Source organism: Chrysochloris asiatica, unplaced genomic scaffold (assembly GCF_000296735.1).
Source record: "Chrysochloris asiatica unplaced genomic scaffold, ChrAsi1.0 scaffold00051, whole genome shotgun sequence".
NCBI classification, from domain to species: domain Eukaryota; kingdom Metazoa; phylum Chordata; class Mammalia; order Afrosoricida; family Chrysochloridae; genus Chrysochloris; species Chrysochloris asiatica.
The window spans coordinates 6,186,738-6,194,736 of NW_006408569.1; the positions used below are offsets into that span (position 1 = coordinate 6,186,738).

Sequence of the window (7,999 nt, forward strand, 5' to 3'; positions counted from 1 at the left end):
GTGGCATCATTGATGGTGTCAAGTGTGGCAGCGTTGGTGGGGTTGGCCCAGGATCAGACATTGTTTCGTTCTGCTGTGCATGGGATTGCTATGAGTCGGTTCTGACTCGATGGCACCTGACAACAACAACAATACTAACTTACAGTATAAGATAAGATAATTTAGGCATCCTGGTGTGGTGCTGTGGGTTAATGTGCTGAACTGCAGAGTCGGTTTGAGCTACAAGGTCAGCAGTTCAAGCTCACCAGATGCTCCTCGGAAACCCCATACAGGGTTGCTATGGGTTGGAACCAACTCGACGGCACTTCACAACAATATATTTTAGGGGAAATTATATTCCAATACGATGTATAAAATGCATTTAATGATTAAAATAAATCTAGAAGCTTCATTGTTATTGTTGCTGATGTGTGCCATTGAGTCAATTCCAACTCATAGTGACCCCGTATAGGTTTTCCGAGGAGCAGCTGGTAAGCTTGAACCACCGACCTTATGGATCAAACCAACTTTGTAGTCCAGTGCATTAACCCACAGCGCCACACAGGATTCTTCATAGATACTCCCTAAATATGAGAGGGCTTAGAAGAGTTATTATCTTATACTATTAAGTTTTGGACTTCTGGTATGACGCTGTGGATCAGCATTGGACTGCAAACCCTATACCGCTTCGCTGTGAGTTGGAACTGATTCGACAGCACTTAACAATAATAACATGACTATAAGTTGCAGGCTTGGTGCAGTATTGTAGAATAAACACTGGACTTCTAACTGAAAACTTGGTAATCCAAACCCACCAGCCACTCCTTAAGAACCCTGTGTATGGTCACTATGAGTCAGAACCAACTTAGCAGCACTTAATAATTATATACTATAAGATGGAATCAACTCGAGTGCAGAGGATTTGATAATTAACCACACATACTATGTATCTCCTAATACTGTGACTCACTGACTTCTCTGATATCAGAGCCTTCTGCAACCTAACTCCTGTCACTTCAGTATTCCACCACCTGGAAGAGTTCAGCAGTCTTCACACTGAAAACATACTGTGAACCAAGTATGGTGGCAGGAAAGATGACATACCAAAGTTTAAAAAACAGGGTTTGTATCTTCATCAAGCGTTTCCAAGACAGTCCATTGGCTTATAGCTCCCAGATCTTCCAATCTATACCTCCAAACTACTAGATGGAAGACAACTTATCCCGGCACATTAATGACATAGTATAATTCTCTAATGTCAGAAAGAGTATCTTTCTGAAGACTATGAAACAATACTGCTTTGTTGAAAAGTAGTACAGAATCCTGTTTCAGACATAGTGTTTCCTTCTGTAAAGGAAACTTTTTACTAAGTATTATTACTAGGGATTCATTTCTTTCAAAAATCTTGGTTACTTATCCAATACTATTAATTTTATGAAAATGTCTCATTGAAACTGGTGGTGGCTTTGTGCCATTGAATCAATTCCAATTCATAGGGCTTCTAAGGTTGTATCTCTTTACAGGAGCAGAAAGCCTCATCCTCCCACAGAGCGGCTAGTGGATTTGACCTTGTGGTTATCAGCCCAATGCATAACCCACTACACCGCCAGAGCTCCCTGTAATTGACATTAGCAGTACTAAAATGATCTTTTCTACGATTTTGAAAGAATTAAAAAGTACCTTTTCTCAGAGGTTTGAAATATTGTCAGTCATGAAGCCGTTCTGTCTCTTTGTTCCTTATTTCCATCTTTTCCTTGTCTCCCTCTACTCCAGTAAGGAATCTGAATTGACTCATTATAACACAGAAATAAAGTTTTCCATTGCGCCAGTTTCTTTGTCTTGCATTGGGAATAAAATGAGACAGCACATCTTCAGAGTCTCAGAACTAAGATCCTTGGTAAATTAGTAGATACCTCAAGTATGGAAAACTAGGCTACTTGTCCAGTTGTGTATTTTACTTATTGAATCAAATGCCCAAAGGCAACAATGAACAGTGATTTTTAAAGTTGTTTCAGTGCTCTTCGTCACTTCCAAGTTTGTTCTAAGTTAAGTACAATGGATAGAACATTATCTGGAGTCAAAATACCGGAGTTGAGAAGCCAGCTTTCACTTCTTAGTTCTTTGTGGTCAACTTAGCTCAATTCTGAATAACTTAATACAGCCAACACTTTATTTTTTATACTGAATGATTGAGGAAAAACCTAAATGGTTTTCTATTTTAATTTCTCCCTAAAACCAAAACCCTTGGCCATCATGTCTGTTCCAACTCATAATGACCCTCTGGGACAGATAGCGCTGTCATTTCAGGTGTGACGCTGTGGGTTAATGCGCCAGACTGCAAAACCGTTTGAACTGCAAGGTTGGCAGTTAAGGCTCACCAGCCACTCCTCGGAAACCCTATCCAGAGTCACTATGGGTTGGAACCGACTCAATAGCACTTAACAACAACAACAATCTCTACAGACTGCCACAATCTTTCTCCTGCAGAGGGGATGATAGTTCAAATCACCTACCTTTGGGTTAAAAGTGAAATGGCTAACCATTGTGCCAGGAGGGATCCTTAAATTTCTCATAAAGTGCCGTCAAGTCGGTTCCGAACTGTGGCAACCCTGTATAGCATTTCCAAGGAGTGGCTGGTGAACTTGAACCGCTGATCTTGTGGCTCAAACGGACTTTGCAGTCCAGCGCATTACCCCACAATGCTACACCAGGACTAATGTAGTATACAAATGTGTATCCATGAACTGCATTTCAAATGTGTTGTCTCATTTACATTAAAAAAAAGAAATGCTGTGTGGGTGGTTTTCGAGCCCATTTTACAGATGAATAATTCTGAAAATCAAATGGTATCAGGAAGTACTAATGTACTCAATTTTACAGAAGCACCATTTTCCCTGCCCTAAAAATCAGTCTTTAATGGGAGAGCTGCATTATTCAAAGCTGACTACTCATCCATGGACAAGCAGCTCTCATCTAAAGGCCTAACACCTCATGATCTGCATTGTTGCCTTAATATGCATATTTTAGGTTGGGTTCCCTAGAGAAGCAAATCCAGGGAAGCTCATTTATATATGTATATCATCAAAGAGGTTTATATCCAGGAAATGGGTCACACAGTTGTAGAGGTGGGCGGATCCCAAGTCCGTGGGTTAAATGTCAGGCTGGAGGCTTCTAACTCACGTAGCTACAGGGCTGATGAACCAACCAAGTTGGCATGTTAAATGGCAGGCAGGTCTGCCAGGTAAAAAGGCAGGTTGGTAATGACTTAGAGGACTGGCAGGTAATAAAGCAGGCCACTGACTCAAGTCCAAAGGTCAGAGGTGGACCCAGCAAGATCCAGACCAAGCAGAGAGCAAGCCAGCTTTTCCTGGGAGTCTAATATACTGGAAGCAGGCCACACCTCCAAGGGAGCTTCCTTTCTGTTGATTGGCTGCTCATAGCAGACCTCATCATAGAGCTGATTACATTCTATTAGATCTCATCATGGGGGATAACCATCTCAACTGCCAAACAACTGAGAAGCTTGGCCCCATCAAGTTGACAAAACCTGAACTATCATGATGCACGTGGCCACAAAAGAAAGCTAGTGCACAATCACACAGTTTTGGTTGTTCATGGTCATGACAAACTAGAGAGGATCTTTTTTTTCTCCTTTAAGTTGCAGTTGTTAGAGTCCCCATGCTCCTAGAGTTCCCTATTCCCACCTCCCCTTCCTCTCATGGGAGGACCATAGGATGCTCAGGTGACAATCCAACACTTACCCCCAGATTTTAGGCCTAAACCTGAAATGAGGCAACATTTCACCCGTGGAAACCCTGGCATGTAGCACCCAAGTCGCATTGGCTACTTAGTCCTGAATGGAAGCAAGATGGAGACATTAACTTTAGGTCCAGAATCACTTCCTCCTCTCAGTCTTGAGAGAAATAGAGGAGATGAAGGGAAGTTAACACTGCATTTCCAAGTCCTAGTATGGTGCTGCTGGATAACGTGCTGACTGCAAGGTCAGTTTGAGCTGCAAGACCAGCAGTTCAAACCCATCAGTGGCTCCTTGGAAACTTTATACGGGGTCGCTTTGAGCCAGAACCGACTCGACGGTGCTTAACAGCAACATTGTGTTTCGGGATCTTCAGTTAGATGTTCCTGGGTTTAAACCCTGCTCGAACACTTGGCAATGTTGTTAAGCACATAGCATAACACTTAATAGTAGTACAGAGTAAAAAATACATTTTAGTTGTCATTAACAGTTGTTATACAGCTAGAGGTGTAGAGACCAAAAACCAGGCTAGGTTTGATAGTATCCTTCCCATTGAAGATCTCCCTAGAGGGATAGACAGGAAGACTTCCCCTTTACCTGGCATATCTGGGTTTCCACCTTCTGTTGGTGGGTAAAGGTTGGGTAGGCCAGGTGTCTTAGTTATGCATCTACCTGAAGCTTCCTCTAGGAAGGTAAGAAGCACCTCACCTGTTCAGGGAGATAGATTTTGGCCCTGGTTCGGCAAAGAGCCTTGGTGATCTTAAAGGTATACCACTGAGGGCACAAAGAGATCTCCCTAAGGCATGGTCTTCGTGCCCTGCCCTGACCCTGTGGTTGGCACTTAATCCGTTCCTCATTTAGTATTGTGACCCTTGTACAAGGGTGAGTCAAAAAGTAGTACTTCAAAACCACAGATACCTTTATTAACTAAAACTATTAAAAATATGAAGCTATTGTTTCTCAACATATCCTCCTGTTGTTAAGTGTCCTCAAATTGGTTCTGGCCCATAGCAATCTGTATAGGGCTTCCGAGGAGTGGCTGCAGGCTGGTAGTTCTTAGCAGGGCTCACAGATTTCCCTTAGGACATCCTCAATCCCATCCTTTTCTGATGGTAACCATTCTTGTTCCAGGTGTCCAGCCTGGAACTAGGATTAGATCCTGTATGGGCTTCCATCCCAGGAAAGTGTCAGTACCAATCAGAAAAGCTCTCGGGAAACGTTCCTAACTTCACCAGCAGGGGGCGCAAATCAAACTGGTAATCTTGGGTCTTCAGTCCAGAGTGATACTGCGTTTATTTATACTCAGGATGTCTTCAGTTGTCTTTCCTGGTTAAGAAGCTCTTTCCTAATCGTTTCAGGCAAAGAATCCAAGGACATTTAGTATGACTGGAAGTTTCATTTATTCAGGACCTGAAAGGATCCACCTCAGCAGACTGGGATGAGTCATTACCCAGATTGCCCTGGGGTCCACACAGCCAATTTTGAAGTTCTGGCTTGGGAAAGGCAGTTTCTGATTTTAGGGTTCATCAGGAAGCCTACGGATAGACTCACAGTGACCTGGAGGCTTATGTAACATCTTTTAAGTACAAATTTCTAATTGTTAAATGTTGTGGTCTATATATTTTTATAATTTTTTTTTCTGAGTCCTGCCCCCAGATCTATGAGATCAGAGCATATGGGGCTAGGGGCCTGAGAATCTGTGCCTTAACAAGTCCCCAAATGATCTCCAGCAGCAACTCTTACAGCCTGTGAGAGTCAATGAGCTTTGGCTGGTAGCATGGTGGGTTAGGCATTGGACTGCTAACCAAACCCACCAGCTGCTCTCCAGAGGAAAGATGAGGTCATGTGCTTCTGTAAAGATGTATACCCTCAGAAACCCCATGAAGCAGTTCGACTCTGTCGTCCTGTTACTATGAGTCGGAATGCACTCAGTGGCAATCAGCTGTTTTGTTTTGTTTGGAGTGGCGGTTGGAGTCAGAACAAGATGTTAAACCAGTGGCTACTCCATCTGAGTCATGCTGGGGTCTTCAAGGGCCTCGGAAGTGATTCAGGAGTCTAGGACAGTCCTTCCAGATGGCGCAGTCTCCCCTTCCCCCTAGAGCAGCCCCACCCCCTGTGAAGGGTGAGGGATGGAGTGTGGAAGACAGCAACTCATCTCCTCAGGTGTTGTTGATTTCAATTCACAGTGACCCCATGTGACAGAATAGAACTGCCCCACTGGCCATTGGGTTTTCATGACTCTTGGTGTGGCGCTGTAGGATCAGCACTGGATTGTGAACCACAAGATCGGCGGTTCAAACCCACCAGCTGCTCCTCAGAAACCCTGTACAGGGTCGCTATGGGTCGGAATTGACTCTAAGGCACTTAACAACAACACAACCAATCTTTACGAGAGCAGATGGCTAGGTCTTTCTCCTGCAGCGTCACTGGGTAGGTTTGAACTGCCAACCTTTTGGCTCGTAACTGAATGGTTAACTGTTGCAACACTTCAGATTTTATAGGAAAATAATTCCTGGCCTCTGTAGCTGCTGCTCAAAGTGGCAGGAGCAGTTGTGCCTTGCAGTCTGGGGAGCTCTCAGCACATCTCCACCCCTCTCCTCATCACTCCTCCACACACACTCTCAGGGTGGGCCGCAGGCAGTCTCGCTTGGCCTGCCTCTTCTCCCACAGTCTGGGCTGGATTTTCCTTGACGCCATTGTTCTAGGTGGTGGAGCTCAGAGCCGCATTTGGTCTTGGTTACTTGACAGAAGGACCCAGCTCACATAGTCCTCAGCCTCAGGGACTCAGTGAGAAAGAGCAGCTATTGGGGAAAAGCATAGTCCTGGGGCGAGCCCCTTTAGCCAGTCTAGCTGGCCTTGAGACTCAAATACTGCCCAGGCCAAGGGCATTGTAGGGGCTTCCTTTGGTCCATCCAAAGCAAACACTTTTCTGTCAGCATGTGGGCTTCTTGGGGGTATCTGGTCAGAGCACCCTATTCAAGAAGGAATGTCCCAGTTTGGTGGCCTGGATTTTGAATGGCCTGCTCACCGAGCCCCATGGGTCAGGAGGACTGGCTAGAAGAGCAGTGTGGTGGTGGTGATGGTGATGGTGTGCCATGGAGTAGCTCCTCATTGGGCTTCACTGTCTCTGGAACTACCCTTGGATGTTGAAGGGTTTCCTTTCCTTGAAAGGAAATCGGTTCTGACTCACAATGACCCTGCATAGAGTTTCCGAGGCTGTAAATGTTTACGGGAACAGAAAGCCTCATCTTTCTGTCGCGGAACGGCTGGTAGTTTCCAACTGCCGACCTTGAGTTCCCCCACCCTTCACCCGCTTCGCAAATGCCTCATGGTTCTCGGTGTGAGGGAGGCCAAGCGCCACCATGTCACCTGGCTGTTTCCATGGGTCAGTTTTGGGGCTGGGAAAGGAATCTTCCTTCTTGCTGTTAAGTGCCGTGGAGTCGGTTCTGACTCATAGGCTCCCTGTATAGAGTTTCCGATGAGTAGCTGGTGGACTTGAGCAACAGACCTTGTGGTTAGTAGTCCAGTGTTTATCCTACTGTGCCACATCAGGGATCTTCCTAACAATGCTAAAACAAACAAGTCAGTTGATCCCCATTCATGGTGATCCTATGTGTATCCAAGAAGAACTGAGCTCCACAGGGTTTTCAATGGCTGATTTTGGGGGAAAGTCAATCGCCAGGACTTTTTCCCAAGGTGCCTCTGGGCGAACATGAGCCTCCAAACTTTCAGTTAGCAGCTGAGCACACTAACCATTGGCACCACCCACGGGCTCTTACTACTAGCAATGCCAGAATTCCATCGACATTTCCTGGTTCTATATTGGGATGCCTCTTCTGCATCCTCACGCTCAGGGAGGGCAACGGGACTCCAGGAAGAGAGTGGGAGAAGATCTAGGTGGAGCCAAGAGATGCTCAAGATTCTTGGGGTCACATGAGGAAGTAAAGGGCTTTTTGGCTGTTCCTGAGTGGCTCAGGAGAAACTTCATATCGAGGGAAGGGACAGAACCAGGCAGGTGAGGCAGGGAGGATAGAGCATGGGGGCTAGAGGGGCGGTGGTATCCATAAGTGCCTGCTATTTGCACCAAAACTACCACAGGCTTGGCAGGACCAAAAGGTGAGGAGTCTGGGTTTTTAAGGTGGTGGCGACCAGCCACCCTGGAAGTGCCTGTCACTTTCAGAGGAGCTAAAAATAAATAAATAAATAAAATAAAAAATGGAGGCTCTTCCCTCTTGCAGGTCAGCAAGCCTCTGAATCGTTCCAAAG

At 45.3% G+C, this 7,999-nt stretch overlaps 1 pseudogene; it reads right to left on the reverse strand.

Moving 5' to 3' along the window:
• Positions 1 to 6,430, reverse strand: part of LOC102814317 — a 16,190-nt pseudogene extending 9,760 nt beyond the window's left edge.
• Positions 6,431 to 7,999: the final 1,569 nt, after the last annotated feature.